The 21,453-nt window shown below is 37.8% G+C and overlaps 1 long non-coding RNA gene across 2 annotated transcripts in view; it reads left to right on the forward strand.

Moving 5' to 3' along the window:
- Positions 1 to 21,453, forward strand: part of LOC116587715 — a 73,281-nt gene that overhangs the window by 33,686 nt on the left and 18,142 nt on the right. For both annotated transcript variants that reach the window (XR_004284601.1, XR_004284602.1), the window contains 2 exons: positions 8,881 to 8,941; positions 11,182 to 11,330. This is a non-coding gene — a long non-coding RNA (uncharacterized LOC116587715). The remainder of the gene's footprint in view (positions 1 to 8,880; positions 8,942 to 11,181; positions 11,331 to 21,453) is intronic.

The raw sequence follows: 21,453 nt of genomic DNA on the forward strand, positions 1-21,453 counted from the left end.
TTAATTTCTTTCTGTTGACACTGAAAAATTCATCAGGCTCACATTCACAGGGCATTAACTTTGCACTCCCCTGGAGAGGGATAGGAGAAGAACATTTCTCCCTGTGAAACTAAAGCCCATTTCAGTTGATGCATGTAACAGATAAAGATAAACTCAAATTCTTACGTACTTTTCCTATTTTCCTTCTCTTCCTTTTGAATCTGGACTGGACTCTTGTTTGGATCAACAGAGCATGGAGGAGCAATTGCTATGCTATTTCTAATAGGCTCAGTCTTTAAGAGAATTGAATTTTCTCTGTGTTGGTGTCTCAAAGCTCTGAAACACCGTGGAAGAAATCTAACTGCCCTGCTAGAGAAACTTCATGGAAAGGTCTAGAGATTATTAATAAGAGCCAGAGACTAGGCTGAACCCAGTCTTCCACCCATTCCTACCTAATTTCAGGCAGGGAGTCTCTTAAGTCATCTTCTCAGGAGACAGGTTCTGAGATCTGAGATTTGTATGCAGGAGATTATCAGGAAGTTCTCCCAAGAACAACACTTACAAGGGATAAGCAAAGCAGGATGGGCAGAGGGAGAAGTTGAACTATGATACAACTGCAACAGGCAAGCTTTGGAGCTAGGATGGCCTCTGAGCATTGTCCTATTTTGAGCCAAAGAGGCAGAACCTTTATCCTTCACCATCGAGGAGCATTTGGTTACAAGCAGGCAGTAGGGGGCTTGCCCTCCGACAACAAGACTCCATCCTGGAAGAGTTCTGAGAAGTATCGCACAGCATCCACTAAATGGAGTCTCAGTGAAACACATTCTTCAATTGATTGACTTTAATTCATGGCACTCTCAATAGAACTGCTCGGGCAGAAAAGGCTTACACCCTTAATTCAGCTAGACTTGGACCAAAAAGAGCTTAACTTTGCAATAAGTGTTAAACATTGTTTCATTTCTTCTAGATTTTTTAGATATAAGGAATACCAAGTGTGAGTCCAAAGAAATTATTTGTGAGTCATGTGATCACAGGCAAGTCACTTACAGGGCAAAAGTTTGAGTTTGTATCCTGCTGAGAACACTGCCCTGGCGGCACATGAAGGAACGAGTTTGCCCCCACCCTCAGGAAGCACAAGGAGGTGAAGGGACCTTCTCAGTCTTTCAGAGGCATCTTTTGTAGAATGGAAACCATTCTGTCTGCCGAAACTGCATACTAAGTTTTTGCCAACAGTAAATAATTGATCATGTAATATTCTACAAAATGGTAAAAGTAGTGCTTAAAAGAAGTTAAGATATTATTATTATTATTATTATTGCTATTTTTAATAATAATGAATTTTTTGTGTAGTCAAATATCTCATTCCAAAAAACTCAATCAAAATGAGTGTGTATTTTTTTCAAGTGGGAAAAATGCTTGAAGAAAATGCTAAAGTTTAGGTTACAAAAAATGAAAAAACAGGGCTGCCTGGGCGGATCAGTGGGTTAAGCATCTGCCGTAGGCTCAGGTCATAATCTCAGGGTCCTGGAATTAAGCCCCAGGTAGAGCTTTCTGCTCAGCAGGGAGTCTGCTTCTCCCTCTCACTCTTCCTCTGGCCGCTCTCTCTCTCTCTCTCTTTCTCTCTCTCTCTCCCAAATAAATAAATAAATAAAATCTTTTTTTTTAAATGGAAAACACAGCTTTTTAAAAATGACTTTTATTTAGGAGTCTATGTAAATCAGTTTTTGTTGTTTTTTCTCTTCTACAACGGTATAGCCTCTTTAAATATGTATCGCTAGCATGTAAGTTATACTTTTGCAAAACGTCCTAAAGTAAAACTGACAAGGTTCTCCTTGCAAAGCTTACTCTGATAGTCCTTTCCTGACACCCACAGTCTTCAAACTATTTCAGGGGAGAGGTAGGAAAGTCAAATTAGTATCAGTCTAGTGGGGATAACTGGTCCAAATTCCTTTCAATTCCGGAGTCCTTCTCTTAGATTTTGGCTCCATTTTTTCCTTATGGAATGTACAGAGAATCAGTTAAAGAAATATATAGATGAAAAAAATAAAATAAAATGAAAGTCCAACTATGTTAAACTAATAAAACCTTCATTCCATCTGCCTCTGATTTTACAACTTATGAAGTAGGGATCACAGACTAGGCTGCATATAATATTATTGTCATAACTATAGGAGAAGGAATTCATTTCTTTTTTTTTCTTTTACGAATTAATTTTCAATTTCAACTGGCCTAAAGCAGCTGTGAGCTCTTATTACACTTTTGATTTATATTAAATTATTAGATGCATGTCTTGATGAAGTGGAGGGCTTCTCTTAAGTCAAAGCAAGAAGGAAACTATTGCCTTTCCCTGGGTCAATGTTCCCGTTTTTACTGTCATGAAATGGCCCTAAAAAGTTACTTTGCCTGATTTCCCATTGCCATCAATCAATGAGGACATGGTTTTGCAATGGTTTAAAATAAAATGACTCCACCAAAGAACTCTACTCATTTAACCATCTAAAAGCCTTATGACCTATTTAGATAAGCAATGAGATTTTATGCTCACTCAAAATCTCAACTTTTTATTGAAGTGTTTGAATTGTTTACTTCTGTTTTCATAACAGAGGTAGATTATTAGACCAAATACGCCTCTTTACTTCTGGACCTGGCACAAAACCTAACACCTCAACTAAATAGTGCTCAAGTTCTTATAAGACAAAAAAAAAAAAAAAAAAAAATTAATGAGTTTTTTTCTCAGCATTCCCACAGTCCATCTCCATTTGATCGGAAAAAATCCTGCAGCTGAGCTCCAATCAGGCTCTCACATGTTCACAGTGGCATGTCAGATCTGTGTTCTGTGCAGCTGGTATCTGAAGCATATGGTTTCTTTTGCTTCAACAAGAATCCTGGCCTTTAGGGCACTCATCGGAGAATTTCCCTAAGAACTGACTCTCTTCCAGCATTTGCCAAAGACTCACTTAAGACAATGAATGCTTGATACAATGGGGATAAGGGACATTTTAATTATCCATGAATCCCTGATACTGTAAACACAGTACCTTTATCACCAGCTACCCAGAAGCTTATCAAGAGTTTACAGAAACAAGCACTTTTATGTTCTCTTCTTGGAAGTAAAAACTTATTCAAACTTTCTCTTGAGCACATAACAATAGGAACTGAAGAAAATGCCCATTTGATTTGACCTAAAAACTGCATGTTCAAGTGTTCACTCCAAGCAAATTATTAGATGTTGGAGAAAGTTGCATGGATGCTGACTGAACATTTTCATAATGCAGATAAATGGGAAATTAATACTCATAGACACAAGGTTAATTAATCTAAGCATGACATAGCAATACAACAAAATACCATGAAGCCATTGGAAAGATTAATTTAATTCTTTATATAGATCTGTAAAGACACGTTGTTAAGTTTTAAAAAAAATAGAAAAGCACATCTAATTTGATCTCTTTTTTTGTCTAAATGTATATAAGCATACATGTGCATATAAAAAGTATAGAACTATAGAAGTAATTATTCAATGGTGATGGAAACACCTTCATTTTAGACTTTACACATTTATGTATTTTTTTTCTTAAAGATTTTATTTATTTATTTGACAGAGAGAGATCACAAGTAGGCAGAGAGGCAGGGGGAAGCAGGCTCCCCGCTGAGCAGAGAACCAGGTGTGGGCCTCAATCCCAGGACCCTGAGACCACGAACTGAGCCGAAGACAAAGGCTTAACCCACTGAGCCACCCAGGCACCCCTACATTTCTGTATTTTTAACTTTTTAACAATGAGCCTATATTATTTTCTTATTTTAGGAAAAAAATGACAGTATTCATTACAAGAATACTCTAAATGAAACCAGATTCTATTACAGTATCGTAGTTCTCTCTTAATTGGAGAGTTAAAATGTAACATTAAATTTCCCAGATTTATAGAAAAGATGATATAAGAAATTTGAGTAATGTTTCTAAGCAAAACGATAGTAAATCACAATAATAATCAGCAACATCTACTACTATGCTAAGTGCTTTACGTGTTTCTTTTTAATAGCCAGGATTACCTAGAAGAGGTGCTATTATTAAGTTTCTATTAACAACGGTATGATTTTTATCCATATTTTACAAATGAGCAAATTAAGATTTAGATATATTTAATAACTTTGCCGGTTTGCAGTAGAATTGAAACACTAAACTAAATATGTCTGACTCAACAGCCATTGGTTTTAAGCAGAATACTAAAGTACCTCAGTATTTTATTATATTAAGACCATGATTAGGAACAGAACATTCTTCAAGTTCTTGATATGACATATTTAACATAAGGATTCAAGGCTTTATAAAGGTTAAAGAGCTGCCTGGAAGCAGGGCGGGTGGTCAGAGAAGCCTCCATCCACCAACAGCTAAGTCAGAATGTCAGAAGTCAGTGGCTTTTAATAGCTCACAGGAGCTTCTACATTTCTCAAAATCTCTGGAAAGCTTCCATCAACTATCTTGTCTTGGTAGGAAGGCAGGTGCTTCTCGAAGGTTTGTTGAGGAGGTTCCATGACACCTCACATCTGTTCCTGCATCTGGCTGCAACTGCCTCTATAGGATTCTGGCTTCTTCTCTCCCACTTTCTAATCTCACCCAGTACCTCTCATTGGCAATTCTAAGCTGAAGCAACATGGAACAAATTCCTGGCTTCTCACCAGTGCAGAAGTGACCTTAGAAAGAGGAGGTAAAATGCTGAGTAGGCAATAATCCAAAATTATTGATTTGCTAAATATTTCCCACATAAGGTGGATATCTACATCTATAAATGTTAGCCAGAAAACCACTGGCCCAACGTGGAGTCACCTGCCCTCAGAGCAGCGAGCTGAGACTTAATTGCAGCTTCAACCCCCCCCCCCCAGGAGTGGAATTTTAAGCCCATCAAACTGGAATTTTCTAGTCTGCAGGACCCGTGAGGTAATCCATGATGTAGTTCTTCCCATCCACCAAAGGAAGATGAGGTCATCCACCAAGACCCTCCTAGAGAAGGTGACCTTACCTGAAACCACTCTTTGTTTTTGCTAATAACTTTCTTGCCCCCCCTTCCTATGTAAACCATTCTTCCCATTTACAAAATTGTAAACCATTTTTATACAATTCCTCAAAGCACCCCTCTACTTGCTAGATGGGATGCTGCCCAATCCATGCATCATTTAATAAAACCAATTAGATCTTCAAATTCACTCCGTTGAATTTTGTCTTTTAACAGTAACCATGTATAGGTAGATCGGTACCCCCACGTACATATCTATATACATACACATCTTGTTTAGGTGTATGTGTAAACAGTATAGCATTCTAGTTAAGGACGTTGACCCTGAATCCCCATTTTTTTTTAATTGGATGACTTTGGATAAGTTGCTTAATTTCTCTATGCCTCAGCTTTTTTTCATCTTTAAAATGGGAATAATAATATTACCTACTTCATAGGATTATAGTGAGGGCTGCACATATATTTTAAACAGCACACAACATTGTCTGACACTTACTAGTGCAGTATAATGTTTTAATTTTTATTGTTTTATTTATTGTTGGACATACATCATTTTTTAGTCTGTGGGGCTAGAAAAAGTTGACCCTTTCTAAGACCATTTGAAGCCAAACCATTTTCAGCATATGTTACTTCGTTTTTGTTGAAGCTCAAAGGTAAATGTCGCGTATGTTCAAAATAACTCACGCCATAACATGACTCACAACATCTACTCATTCACTACTCGTGGTAGATGTTTATTCTGAATTTTGTCCTCCACTGTCCAACTTATATATTCAGTACAGAAGGTCATAGACTCTACAGAGGAACTCAGGAGAAATGGGAAGAAAAGGAGGAAGAAGATGTGCCCGTCCACTCCACACTGCTGGATTTCCACCTCCCCTTCTCTCCTCCCTAAACTTGAGTTCTTCCTTAGACTTTTTCAAAAACTTTTAATTAATTTATAACATCTGATTATTAGATAATTCATTTATAAGGGTTTTTCATATTTCTGATTCATTTCCTTAGAAAATTAGGGCACCTGGGTGGCTCAGTCATTAAGTGTCTGCTTTCGGCTCGGGTCATGTTCCTGGGGTTCTGAGATCGAGCCCTGCATCGGGCTCAGCGGGAAGCCTGCTTCTCCTTCTCCCACTCCCCCGTTTCTGTTCCCTTTCTCATTGTGTCTTTCTGTGTCAAATAAATAAATAAAATCCTTTCAGAAAATTCACCAACCATGATTCAAGAACAAAAATAAATATATATTTTTAAAATCCTTGCTGCAATTTCACAACTCACCCTTGAGTAAGAAATAGTTGCCCCTGTGAGAGACAATCTGAATGCAGACCACTTCCTGGAATCCCAGGCATCTGTCCTGTTCTTTGCTAAAACCACTGACTGTTTTCTCCATCCAATCTGTCTTCAAATATAGGATAGTTCGTTCCCAAGGAGAGGCAAATAGACCCGATTTAGATGTGTTTTCAAATACGGGAAGTTAAATTTCTCTTTACCTGAAGTGTTCCTGGATCCCATCGAAACAGAATTTCAAGCATGTCATAGCCTATTTTTTAAAGTCAGATGATCTCCTACATTTCTTCCATATTTGCTGAGAAGTACCCACCTTCATTATCTGTCTCTTTGAGGCGGTCGTCAGAGCTCCCTAAGTGAATTTTGTAAAATTCATGGCTTACATCTTCACATCAGGTCACCCAAAACTTACCCTGTTAATTTGGTAACAATTCAAATATCCATTTTCTCATGATGCATTAATGAACCAGTAGACAGATTTCACTTTTATATAGTTTTGAAAGCTGAAGCAAATGGAGGTAATGTCTCCCCCACACAGAATATTTAGATACGATTACTTCTAACTGAAGCTGTCAGTTTATTCTTAAAACCCAGAGAGAATTGGGAAATGAATAAAAGTAGCTTGCATGTCCTTTGAAATCATGAGATGTTCTTCTCTCTTGACAAGACTGATAATGGATTTGGAATGCATGGAGCAAAATTGCTGACATTAAAAAAATCTATACTGCTAACTCTCATAAATGAAGTTTTCAAGTATACAATAGTTCTACCTGCCACAACAGCATTTAACATTTATAAAAATTTAAAACATTAAAAATACCTTCCTCTTTTTTTGAACAGCCCAACTTAGTAGACAGACACCCACATACATGCATACACATTAATTCTTCATTTATGTTTGCATTGTCAAGAAAGCATCAAGAATAAATAAATAAATAATGGTAATCACACTGAAGGGAGAATCTTGAGTTTCCACATTAATTCCATTGAGCTCCTGTTTCAGTCTCATAGTTAGCCTACCCCGCCCCTATCCTTGCTTTATGACTTTGAAAAAGACGAAAGGGGATGATGCAACAAGCTACATTTCTGTGAGTAACAAGTAATGTTCCAATGCTTGGGCTCCTCTAAGGTCATTGACTACAGTGTTAACCAAGGCCCAAAGCAACACCAGTAATTCCAAGTACATTCAACAATGAAAGAGAGAGGGTGCATTCTGGACTCCTATGGCCAGGCCCCTGTCCAGCTCTTCAAAGTGAGAACAGTGCACAGAGGCTCAGATACCAGTAGCTAGCCTAGAATATTCACAGTCTCTTGGAGCTCCTGGTAGTACTCCTGCAGAGGCCCAATTAGGCAAGAATGAGAGCCCCTGTGTATCCATCCTGAGCACAGGATTCCTAAAACCTGCCTGCACTGAGCTCATAGAAAGGAGACAGAAACCACAGGCTCCAGACCAAGTGACCCTGTCAAGAGCTTCATTTAACCAGGGGATTCTGATGCCACTCTGTACTTCAACAGTTTTCCTGTGTCCTTTACTACCAAACGTCCGTGACCTTGCTTTGCCACGGTCCTCATTCTTGGAGTCCTGGGACTCTCCATACTCTCCATTCTGAGTAGCGTGTTCCTGCCCAGCCTGTCCCAACATAGCAGTCATTCTCGTGACCGTGACCCTGAGCCAACATTACTGACAGCTGGTGCCCGAACATCTGTTTGTCCTGACTGCTTAGACAAACAACTGTGAATTAAGAAAAAGCAAAAATGTGTAGCCTGCTTACTACATGACAGGGGTTCCACTCGGAAGCTTCAGGAGCACTCTCTCTCTCGTACCCCTCACAGGCTCTTGGGAGTAGATCCTGAGCGCCCCCGCTTACAGATGGGCTCTGTACCTGGAAACAGAAGCAGGCCAAGCAGTACACTTAACACTCAAAAAAAAAAAAAAAAAAAAAAAGAATTATCTTCACCAGTTAAGCTGGTGCTTTTGGATCTGTGACTCTCCGCTGCTCAAGTCAGGGATTCTAAATCTCTTCCCACTTGTCTGCACAACCTTTACTCTGAAGGTGCCTGGTTTCAGGAACCAAACGAAGCCCAATTCATTTCATCTCAAGCACATCTGTGCTTTCATCAGCAACTACATGATAATCAAGAAAGGATTGTCTACCCTAGCTGCCCCCAGGCGGGTGGGCAGAGGTTTGGGAAAACAGTACAACCCCCCAGGCATGCCTCCTCTCTCTCTGGACTGTGGCAACAGTCTCTCCTCTGAATTCTCGCATCTTCTCTGCCTCTCCTCAGGTATGTCCCCGAAAAGCAGCCACAGTGTTTTTCCAAGAAGCCAGTCCGATACTGTTCCTTATCCCAGAGGAGTGTGCCCTTCCCTCTTCCCCTGTTTAGCTTGTATTATTCTCGGGTCAGATGTCAACAACCCCAACCGTCACTTCTTGGGCAAACCTCCGCCAGACTCCTGACCTGCTTAAATGTAAAACTGATTCTTTACATTATTAAACTTCATTTATTTAAAACATTGCATGTCCTTATAATACCAGGAAGCTCTTCTTCATAGGTTGAGTTACCATTTGCAATCTCACATTTACAGAAGTTTGCTTTTATTTTTCAGCCTATCTCTAACTGCCCATCTGCTGCATGGCACAAAATACAGACTCCTGTGTCAAATGAAGGTAAGTGATCTGAGGCAGTGAGTCTGGAGGTCAATTTGCATGCACGCCTGGACCCGCTTAAACTTGACTCCAGTGACCAGCACCCCTACAAGTTCCTTGATGTAAAAGGTTTATAAAACCTTTATAAATGGTGTCTTTTTCCCAATATTATAAGGACCATAGTTCATACACAATCCTGGGAAAAATGTATATGAGATAAATTATGGTAAAGGAAAAAGCTGTATTTCTTATAGTTGTGAGACACTGATTTGACAGTTTCTGTTTTAAGTTTTCTATCAAACTCACTGGCCAATCAACCTGTGTTTAGGAAAACTAATGCTCCTTGATTATGAGCTTGCGTATCACATCTCCCTTCCGAGCAAAGATGAATGAATGGTTCATCTTGTCTTGAAGGAATCTAACTGAAATATCCCATGAAGGAATATTCTTGGATATTTCACTACTTAATCCTGAAGTAGCTATGGATCCCCAAACACCATTCCTTTGCTGAGTTCATGGATTACAAGGTGACAACCCAACATCAGATCACGGTTCTAGCATGCTTGCAACCGTCAAGACACACATTCTAGCAACTCTTTTGTTTCTCCCCGTTTTTTCCCTTTAACATGGTGATAATCAGAACAAATTGATTTTGTTTCTCAGATTGCTAAAATCCTCCCAACACTTTCTTCAACACCGGTGCTGAATAAATCATTGTAATGTTCCCCTGAAGTGAATTGAAAATTAATTTACACAACCAAGATGATCCTCCTAATAACAGGGTACATGGAATGGGGAAATTGGAAATCATTACCCAGCAAACATTATCTGCATTATTTTTGTAGCTGCTTTAGATTGCATTGTAATAGAAAATTAGGAGACCGGCTGTGAAGAAGTTTAAGAGGGTCCCCTGAAGAGCGTCTGCTTTAAAATTGATTCTTTAAGAAAGCATTAAAAAGCTATTGGAATTGATTGCCTGCTAATATAAAGGAAAAACTCTTTGCCACCATTTGAGTTAAAAAAGAGCATCTTCATTCATGCATGTTATTAAAACTACTGGCCTGAAAGCCCCTGTAGAAAGATAAAGGATATGGATGGGATATTAAAACAGCAATCTTTACCTTATCTGGGATTTAAACTTAATATGTTGCTTTTATTAATTTAGCAGGAACCATTAGTTAGGATGTCAAAGAGTGGATTTACAATTAAAATGCTATGGAATGGCAAGATCTTTAATAAACAATGGGCCAAGAGTTCTTCATTAATCTTCCAAGCATGAGGCACACCCCTACAAAGAATAAATCCTGAATTTACAGTTTTCTTTATTGCTAAGTTTTCTGTGCAGCAGCAATAAAAGTCGTAGCTGATAACACCCCTGATTAGCTCTTGAAGCTTCCCCTGAAATAGGGTAATGACCAATCAGATCCCAGCAGTTGGCCAGATAGAAAATGGCATTTACCGTCTTAAAAATATGTCTTTTGCGTTTAGAGAGGCTTCCACGTACCCGACACAGTGGGCTATTGTTTGAGAAATGATATTGTAGACAGATATACAAACACATAAGCAAACCCAATAGGGTGCCTTGACATTAAATTATTTTCTTTTTATAGCCTTTTGATTTTCACCACATTCAGTGGGAAATTGCCTTGTCTCTTTTAATACATGATAAGTAGGACTACTTAACAGCAAGGAATAATGAGTAAGAAATGCCTTTTCAAATGCAATATATTATCTTTTTCTTTAAAAGTTATCTCCAATTTAGTTAAACTTCACCCTCTCCCCAATCACTCCCTTCATCTCTCTCCCTCTGTTTTAATGGAATAGAAGTGATTTCTGCACAGATGAGCTATATCAGCAATTTGGGGGGAGAGAAATAGTAACCTAGATGTATCCTGAGTAAGCTAAACTACCTACATCGAAGGACATTCCCCCTGCTCCAAGACCACCTTGGAATGCCCCTCTTAGTGTAGTCATCAGGTGCTTGGTGAGGTCATAGAAGTCACCTGATAACTAGCCCCTTGAGGCATCTCAGTATGAACCCTTTGGCGATGACTAAAATGGTCCCACTCCCATTATTCTCGGTTCTGCCAATTATTCGACTAGCCTAATACCACATATCTCGAGTATTAGCTTCAAGTATTAACGTCAAACCTAAAATGTGTCTTGGACTTAACACTAGAACAATTCTTTACTAAGAATACTTCTCACATAAATTTCTTAATAAGTTTTTTGTATCAATTTTATTAATATTTTATTTTTAGTTGATTACTGGACTGACGGATGCAACCTACCCTGTTGTAACCGGCACAGTCCCAGGCAAAGCCTGTTGCCTGGAGTCATTATTAATAGAATCTCTTTCACTCTCAGAAGCTCTCTCTTTTAGAAGATAAATGATATGGCCACACTATTTGTAAGTAATTTCTAAAATATGTAACTTTTAGGTCATTTGTCATAGAACCTAGAGTCATTTTTTTGTCAAAATAGTTAAGCTTAAAGTTAAAAAAGTAAAGTTTTATGCTTTCAAAATAAATTTCAGTTTCATTGCCACCCATAAAACTCCTCAATAGCCAGGACCAGAAGTGATCCATAAGTTGTGATTATAGATATTTAATTTTCTTAATGTTGATGATAATAATTAGAATAATTGTTCAAATGTAGAAAAGTACTAGATGGAATTCATACAGACAGTAGAAGTTAATATTATTTTTATTATTAATTTAAAAGAATTTCAGACTACTCAGGCCATATATTATCTTGGTTAGAAAAATTTTAATGAATAAAATAGTAAGTGAAAATTCTCCACAAACTTGCTTCACAAAGGCAGCCATTGTTAACAGCTGTTGCTCTACAGATACAAAAACCAGGATTTTTAGTTTTGTTTTTGTTTTCAAATGGGATCATAATATTTTTAAAATGGTCTTTTCAGTCTGTTGCCAGAAACCAGAAAGAAAAGATGTCTTGAATTAAAAAACATAATTATATTTTCTTTATCACGTTTCCTGACTTTGTTGATAAAATAGCATAGGTTGACAGTAAAGGAGCCCTGTAGAGCAGTGTCAGCCTCTATCATGTCTAGGTTCCTGGGCTTCTGGAAGGTTTTGGTTTTTTTTTTTTTTTTTTAATTTAAATTTTTTACCAATATTACTAGTATTGAACACCATACCTAAAACTAAGTTATGAACACCATAACTAAAACTAAAAAAGACCAAAAAAGGGAAATTAACATGAATACTTTGAAGAAAATCTCCAAAATCAACAATCCAGAGTCTTCTTTAAATTGAAATTTCTGTTTATAGCATTGATGTTATGTATCGATGAGTATTATAAATAATTGAGGTTTGCTAATGTTTATGACAAAAATAATATATTGTTGACATGTAAACCAAAGTAGGACATTTTCAACAATAAAAATTAATATAAACTCTATCAATATTATTTTATTATTAATTTGTAACTTGTTGAGAACACAGAAGTCCTCTATAATACATGAGAGATCTATATGAAATTACGAAATTAGTCCTCGTATGAGCTTTAGAATTTTCTTCTTTCATGAAAGTTCTCATTACTTAGAGATTAGAATTTTTTATTCCAGCCAATATGCAGGCACAAATTTACCTCAAATATCATATTTGTTGGACATCAAAATTAATTTAATATTAAATCAGGCAATAAAAATGTTTTTTTAAAAGAAAAATTCTTTCAAAATCGCACATGCAGTTTATTGTCCTAAAATTAAAATGGAATAGTAGCCACCTTAAAAGTTGGGTTTTTTCCCTAAGAAAAACTTTTTTTATTGTTTTCTTAAAGTACTTAGTGTCTCTCACTTTTTTGTGAATTCATATTTGTTGTAGTATAATTTACATATAATAAAATTCACCCGTTTTACATGTACAGTTTTTCAATGTCTGTCCCTCTTGAAGGAGGCACAAAGCTAGAGACTTGTTCTATGATTCTAACGGGAAGGAATGTCAGTCAACAGGAGACATATGCTTCTGGAAATTAGTTGAAAATTATTCTAGAACAAGTTCCATGTATCAAAAGGCCAAAGTGGACGGGAAAAAAGAAATGAAAGTGGAATGACCTGTACCTCGCGTATCCCACCAAGAGATACGGGTCCAATCTTCCAAAAAGGAGTGAAATTCATTGGGAAAGTGTCCGTACCTTTTAATTCGTAAAGCTTATCTTCCCTATCCTCATTCACATCTTAACAAACCCAAGCAGCTACTCCACCACACACAAAAGGAAAGGCTAACAATCGATCATCAGAAAACCGAGAAAATATGTATCTTGTGGACAAGTCTAGAGACGTAGGAAGATGTCAGGATGTGAAAAGGGGAGGAAGTTAACTTTATCTTCCCTGTTCTCAAAGAGTTGTGAACACTAAGTAACACTGCTGGTACACGTCCCACTCCTCCTCTTTACCAAAGAGGTGAAAAAACACTGAGAAATACTCTTCACCTTTTTTACCTGTTAAGTTGGCTTGAAATAAACAGTGGGCACAACAGCTGAATTGCTAATCCCTTGGGAGAAGTAGTATTTTTACACACACACACACACGCACACACACACACGCACACACACGCACACATGCACATGCACGCACGAAGAAAGCCAAAGCTCACAGAATAGCAAGTATTTCCATCTTCTGCTGAAAAGTCTAGGTCAGTGTCAGGCATCCTGAGAGATCCTTAAGAGGAGAAATGCAGAAGCTGAAACTCTTGCGTAGGTCATCTTCTTAAAGAAAAACACTTCTCTCAGTTTTCTTCCTTCAATTAACGTGTTAAAAGAAAATTGAAACAAATTGAAGGACGAGCACACAGAAGGACTTTCTTTTTAATAAGATCAGATGTCACCCTCCAACTGACTTGCCCGGATCCAGAACTGCCCACTACCGCGTCACAACTGGCAATGTCAGAAGCAGCACTGGCACCCCGCACCGTGGCTCAGCCATACTCACCATTCTCTCCATTCTTGTGGCAGCCATCAAGAAAAATCATTTGAACAGCAGCATCTCGAACAGATGGCTCAGAGACAAGTTAGAGATGGAAAAACCTCTGAGAAGAAAATTGCAAAAGTCAAGCCAGACATCAAAGCACAGCCCTCCTCTCTGGCTCTGGAATAGAGAGAGGCAGAGTTTCCTCTGCATGTGTTAGCCAGACTTCTCCCCACCTTTGGTCCAGGCCAGACTCTGGCCAGTTGACTTGCATGGCTATCCCAACTCCAGGAGTGGCAAAGGGGCAACATTATCTCCATTCTTCTTACCGTGGCAGCCAGTTCTTGAGGCAAAATCCACCCCAGTTAGCATTAGGAGAGAGAATGTCTGCCATTCCTTTCTCTTTCCTCCCTTGTCTACGAGCCAGATCTGCTTTCCTAGCTGGATACCCCATTTTTCCTGTCCACCCAGGGTGACTGCGGCAGTCATGAGACCAGGCTTTGGAGTTCTCCAGCCCCAGGAGGATAATTGGCTCAGGGACCCAGGCTGATGCTCTCTGAATCCACCACGATGTTGGCTGAGTCCAAACTCCCCTCTAGCTTTTTCCAGGCAATGAGTGAGTGCAGCAGAGATAGGAAAGCAGGCTCATTTTTGAGAGACCCAAACTCCTCTAACAGGGTCCTTTGGCTCAGGAACGAGGAGTGGGTTGGTTGAAACTTTCTGAGGGTGATTCCACACTTTGTGGCTTTTCCTGTCTGACCTAACCTCCTTCCCTCTTTCTCGAGGGCTAGAACTACAGCAGGATTTGAAAGCTCTACTAGACTCCTCATGCTTCTTGTGGGACTGCTTCTCTGGGGACCCAAATTAACTCCTGGCGGCTCTGCCCCTTTTCTTATCCTGACCTGCTCTGTGACATACCCCTGAAGGATCAGCTGAGTGATAAGCTGCCAGTCTGACGTGTATCTTGTTACAATTTAAATTATCAGCTTAATTGAATAGGAATGTTACTGAGAGAATTTGCATTCTTTTCAAGTCACTAAAATAGTAAGAATCCTAGTATATTGAAAAGCAGTAGCGAGAAGGCAGCTTTCTGATCTTTTAGGCATAAATTCCATTCAAGCTACATCTTGCAACACACAAGACTTTGTAGCCAAAGATGATGGGGTCTTTGTGGAGCGTGGAGTATCTGGACCCTGGCTGGCCCTGTCACTTTGCTTTATTTTCCAGAAATAAAGTGTAGCTTTCCACTTTGGTCTCCATTAGCTAGAATTTGCTATAAATCTTATGTAGCATTTGTTTTATTATCAGCAATAATGATATATAATTACTTATTAAGCACTTTTTTCTACGTACTCAACCTTGTTCACACATTACCTTATCTAACTTGACGCTATGACATTGATGCTTTCATGGATGAGGAAACTGAGACTCGGGGGCTGATATGATTTGATCAAGGTCACAAAACTATTCTACCTGTAGTAGAATGTTTGGTTTTGCCAGCACAGTACCCTTTGCCTTCCATCTTGCTCCGGTCCCATGTCCACACTGGATAGGATTCCAGTAGATGTGTCGCTCATGTAGGCCTGCTTGCTCCCAACATAATTAGCAAGTATGGGTGAGTCCCCAGAATGGATGGTCAGGGTGAATACCGTGGTTGGTCTAAGAGGGACCAACTATGGGATCCCCATAGGATAATAGGCATGGGGCTGAGAGAAAAATGACCTTTCTGCTTTTAGGATAGCGAGTGTTGGGAGTCATGTATACTCAGGATACCATTGGCCTTCTTTATTATTCTACGAACATGGCCTCCTGCTGAGAAAAACAGACCTAAGAGATGAAACGAAAGTGAACCAGATGACACCCCCTGAATCCAGGTATAGCTTAAGCTAATGCCAGTCCTTGGACTTGCCAGTGGCAAAAGCCAATAAATGGCTCTTCTGTTTAACTGGAGTCAGATTTCTGTTAATGCAACAGGAAAAGTCCTGGCTAATACAAGACCAGAGCCAGAATTGGACCCAATCTCTCTGATTATATCACCACACTAATTACTATGTCTTCATTAAAAGCAAGTTAGAGATGGATTCATATCATTGTTAGTAATGTAACCAAGATAAAATGTTGAAATTGTATCTACATACCCCGTGCATAAGCCCAATATTAGTAATTAACTTTCTTGTTACAATTACCTTTTATGTTTTTCCATGAATATCTTGATGGCAGGTACCGACTGTGTCTTACCCCTATAATCCTTCTACTGAGCCCAGTCTCTAGGACATAGAACACGCTCAATAAACATCTTTTGAATAAACAAATAGTTATAGTACTTTACCAATAAAAGAGATTTCTACCTCTTATTTCAAGTTAATTTGGAATACTCTTGCCCAGGATGGTTGCATGTCCTACTCTCTTATTTCATTCAGATCTTTGCTTAAAAGATCTGACTTTACCTGAGAGTTTTCCCAACAGAGGTCTCTAACACACTTTCTTCTTCATTGCTCTTCCCTCACTTTACTTGCATTTTCTTGATAATAACAATTACCTACTGAAATGCTGATAGTCTATTTCCTGTCACTTCAATAGAACCTAAGCTTCTTGAGAGTAGTGCCTGTATAGAGAAGGCTTTCATAAATGATTGGATGGTTAAATATTTACATTGTTAACAGGATAACTGGGGGTCCGTCCAATTCCACATTTCTAGTACCGCCCAACACATTGTAGATATTGTTTTAATATTCCATAATTAAAAACATAACCATTAAATTTAATGTCTATATATTCTAATGTAATGAATATATGTTTTAAGATTATGAAATGTGTGTTCCTAAGTAAAATATTTTGCCATTGTGTGAACTCTAAATCTAAAAATCTTCTGTTAAATCTATACTGGTGATCATATTGATTAACACAGTATTGCCTGAAGACAATCTGCTAAATCAGCCATCTGTTTGCTCATGTTGTTATGCTAATGATATCTTAGCCTAGATTAACTGTAATAATACGTTGAGGCTTAGTGAAATCTAGGTGTATATCCTGACTGATCCATGTAAACTGGACATATGTTATCTTAAAAAATATTTTCTTTGACTTTAATTTTTAAATATGACCTAATACAATTGTGTACAGTCATCAGTTTTTTAAGTAAATAAGCTATAAACCCAAAGCAATGGTAACTTGCTAGTAATATTATATTTTGAAAAAACTCAACAATTGAAAAATAATATACTTAAATAGAAAAAAATCTCAGATAAAAATCTCTGTGACAAAATGTGATTAAGGAAAAAAAAAATCCAACATCATGGCAGGTTGACTAGATAAAGTATTCAGTTTTTACCTCTTGTTTCATTAATCTCCCAGTTAGACTGGCTTTAACCTAGAGCTTTAAAAACTGTGCCAACCATCATCCTTCTCTGTCCTGGCTTATGTGCCTAAGGACTGCTCTTCTTGGTAACCTTTAGGGCTATTGAAAATGACATATTTGGTATTTTTCCATGAATATCATGAACTTTTGCAAAATATTAAATTGCAATTACAATACAGATCAGTAGCCCTGTGTAATTAAAATAATGACAGTGCATTGTCTCTTGCTGACTCCAAATGTCTAGCTCCTTCTTGCTCTTTATTTCTCCAGTTATCAGAGAGAACAGCTGTGGTTCTACATGGGATATACCTGGCAGCTTGAAGCACCCAGATGCCAACTCCTGCTTTAAAAAGGAAAAAGGGGGTGGGGAGAGAGAAGAGAAAAGCATTCCTTCTCAAGATAATGTTTATTTCAGAGGCAAGTAGTATTTGGAGTGGAGATTAAAGGAGAGAAACGGGGGGAAGGAAAGGAGCCAGACTTCCATTTGATTTTCATCTGTAACAACTACAGATGACGTGCCATTCAAAAACCAGTTCCCAGACCAAGGGATCACTCTTTTCTATTTGAAAAGTGTAAGTTAAGTCTCCGCTCATGCCTTTCTGTGCAAATGGGTGACTTGGCTATAGTTTCCCTCTTTCTTCTTAAAATGGAGATTAGCCAGGGCTTTCATCCCTAATGCAGAAAAGGAATAGCTATGTGACATTTATACCAAGAGGACGGAGCCATAAGAAATACCAGAAATAACAACCCTAGGAGAGAGAGGGCAGGAAAGGTTTTATATGAATTCAGTGAAAATTATAACCTCCTTTGTTTCGAAGCTTTAATAAAATATTGAGTATAGCTAAAAGTGTCAAACTCTAGGCTGACCACGTGTTCTTCTTTCAGAGTGTATGTAAAATTACACAGACAGTGTGATCACATACTGGAACATAACAAATGACCAGAGTGAAATTAGATTTATTTGTTTTATAAGGATCACAATAAAATACTGAATTTTCAAATGGCTAATGGAAAATTACCTAAAGAGGTATACCTATTTCTGATTACTTATACTCTTTTTCCATAGAGGGAAGTTTCAAGTGATACTCATTGTCCAACTGAGAGCAAAAGAAAAAAAAAAAGAAGCCATCATAATTACGGTTTTGTTCTGGAAAATAGCATTGTTCCTTGCAGTTTTAGTTTCTTTTGAAACTATCTTTCTTTCCTTATTCTAATTGTAAATTATAACTCAACTGGACTCGGTAATTTTTATTAAATGAATTTACTCACTTGTATCAAAAATTCAAGTTCACTATTTATTTCTTACATTCTCATCTTCTGTATATCTTTATTGATATATAGACATTAAGACTGAAGTATTTTTCTTCACTTCTCTGTTAATTCTCATAAGGAATTCCTGGAGGCATTTTGCAGCTCTTCTTCTCCCAGTATAACTTTATTACATATGTATATAAAATATTACTCTTTGACTCTGTATGTATCTCTAGGTCATGCCTTTTCTTTCACTCTAGTTGCATAACTCTGGAAAAAAGAAAACCTATCTTCTTTCCCTCTTTAATCCTCGAATCATATCCCCTACAGTTCACAGGTTGTACCAGGACAGCTTATAAAAGCCACCATCATTAAATAATCCTGTAGCCAAAAAATTAATAAATAAGTCATCCTAAAACTGAACCCAAGAACAGGCATTTAGTCTTTTGCTCACATTCTTCAAGTTTTTTTAGTTTACCATTAGGTAGCTAATTCACATTCTAATCAATGATACCAACCATTCTGATTTTAAATTTATTGATACTCAGGGATCTCAGCTCTTACTCTAATAAAATCACCTGATTAAGACAATACCTTCGCCACAGCACCCACAAATTTTGAAAGCCACATCTCTCAAAGTCTAAGAGCACTCAGGGACAACTGCGATCTACAGATTGTCTTATTAGGAACTCTAACAGCTTTCACTTACACGCTAAGCAACAAGAAATTAAAAGCAAAGCAACATTTGGAGAAACTTGAAAAAAAAAAAAAAGACCTTCTACAATTCAAACACCACAGGGTGCCTGGATGGCTCAGTGTTCGACTCTTGATTTCAGCTCAGGTCATGATCTGAGGGTCCCGAGGTCCAGCCCCATGTCAGACTCCACATTTAGCTCAGAGTCTGCTTGTCCCTCTACCACCCCCTCTGCCCTTCCCTCCATGCACACTGTCTATCTCACTCTCTTTCTCAAATAAGTAAGTAAATAAATAAATAAGATCTTTAAATATAGAGAGATATATATAGAAAACTCCACAAATGCACAAAAATTCATTAAACTCCCTACAATTGGCTAGTGCTAGTTGGAATACCAGTGGTTTTTTAAAATTTAAAAAAAAAAAAACTTTTTTAAAAAGTGGATTGTTCTATGAAGGATAAATAACAAAATAAAATAGTGGCCTGTTTATGCCCACTGGCAGTTGAAAATTCCATTCCTCACCACCAGGGCTTGAACCAGCTCAAGGGTCTGGCCTGTCCTGTGTACCCAAGTCCTCAAGGCAACCAATGCTCACCTGCTGCCCTCGGCAGTAACAATCACTACCCTCTTCCACAGTCTCGTGGCAAACAAATAAACCCTCCCTGACTCACAGTGTTTTCGTCACACCCTCTCAGCTTTCAGGCCCCGTCTAGTAGTCAGTTTCTCCTTCTTTCACTTGATACTGTTCAACCCTTGGAGGACACAACTATTTTTAAGAAATTGCTTCATCCCATACTCATCCCATTATCTCCACCTTTCCAGCCCAATCTCTATAATGCAAAGAGAATTACTTCCTACTTCCGTGCACAGACCCCATCATTTGGGGAAATACAATTACTAAAAGTACAACCCTCATGGAACTTCTAGTCACAGTGACGGTTAAAAATTTAACCATGACTTAAATGTTGTGCTTCAAATATCAAGAACTAAAGCTGTTCTTAATCTCCTCAGGTCCAGGTCCAATCACTGGTCTTCTTAGGAAACTTTCTAGGTTATTCTAATGTACAGCCAATGATGAGGTCCCTTGTGCTGAAAAGTTTCCTCCCTGATTGACAACTAGCTTTCAGTGGTTGTTTAGGAAATCAGGAGGGTAAAGATATAGATACTAACCCATTGTTTTTCAGACCTCAGCCTGCTTGAGAATTATCTGGGCTTGTATTAAACAAGCAAGGTTTGGGGGCTTAGCCTCCAGAGAATCAGTTTCTGCCTCCTCTGTGGGGACCCAAACTCATATTTTCAATAAAAGGTCTTGATGATGTTGACGCAAATGGTCATTAGACTACACTTTGAGGAAAGCCACTCAAAATCCAGTCACTATCTAGACGTGGAGTGGTGACACTTAGCATCATAATACAGTAACCCAGAACCAACAAAAGAATTTGAAAGCCTTGAAAAGCTAAAATATTTTACAAATATATTTTAATATCCTTGTATTATTTTATTACTATTCTTTTTAATTTTATTTTCATTTATTTATTTATTTGCTAGACTCTGTGCCCAATGTGGGGCTCAAACTCAGGACCCCAATATCAAGAGTGTGACCCTGAGATCAAGAGTCACACACTCTACCAGCTGAATCAACCAGGCGCCCCTATTTCATTAATAGTCTTATTAGGTAAAATGCATTCTCAAAATCAGTTTTGTTTTACAATCACTAGATAATGTTTATAGTACTTTGAAATTATCCTTCTCCTGGCACCGTCATTGACTTATTTAGGAAAGGAAACAGTTGAGATTAACTGTTTTGAAAAAAATAGAGAAAAGATGAAAAAAAAAATGGAAAGAGAGAAAAGAGCTTTCTTTAGCTATCATGCACACATGTGTCTTTGTGTATGTTTTCCTTGTCTTGTTTTTTTGTAGGGAGGAAGAGAGATGAGTAGCAAAAGCTAACAAAGTTTTTATTTTAAAATTACTAAAGCTTTCAACTAGTGATGTACACATAAGGTAAAATGCTATGACGATTGCTCATTTTAGCTCAATGTAACCAAATTGTCTTCCTTAAACTGCCAAGAAAACTATTAAAATCATGTCTAGTCCTGATACATAAGCAAAAATAGGACAGAAACAGAATCCTCTCGAAGAAAATGCTCAGAACACATACTTTTACAGTCAGCAAGTAATTGGAAATTAAATATCAATGTACAGGTAAAAATGTAACATTTAACAGGAAAAGGGACCTTATGCTATATAATGAGTAACAATGTTAGCTAATATATAACGAATACACAATAATTAC

Source organism: Mustela erminea, chromosome 4, assembly GCF_009829155.1.
Source record: "Mustela erminea isolate mMusErm1 chromosome 4, mMusErm1.Pri, whole genome shotgun sequence".
Classification (NCBI taxonomy): domain Eukaryota; kingdom Metazoa; phylum Chordata; class Mammalia; order Carnivora; family Mustelidae; genus Mustela; species Mustela erminea.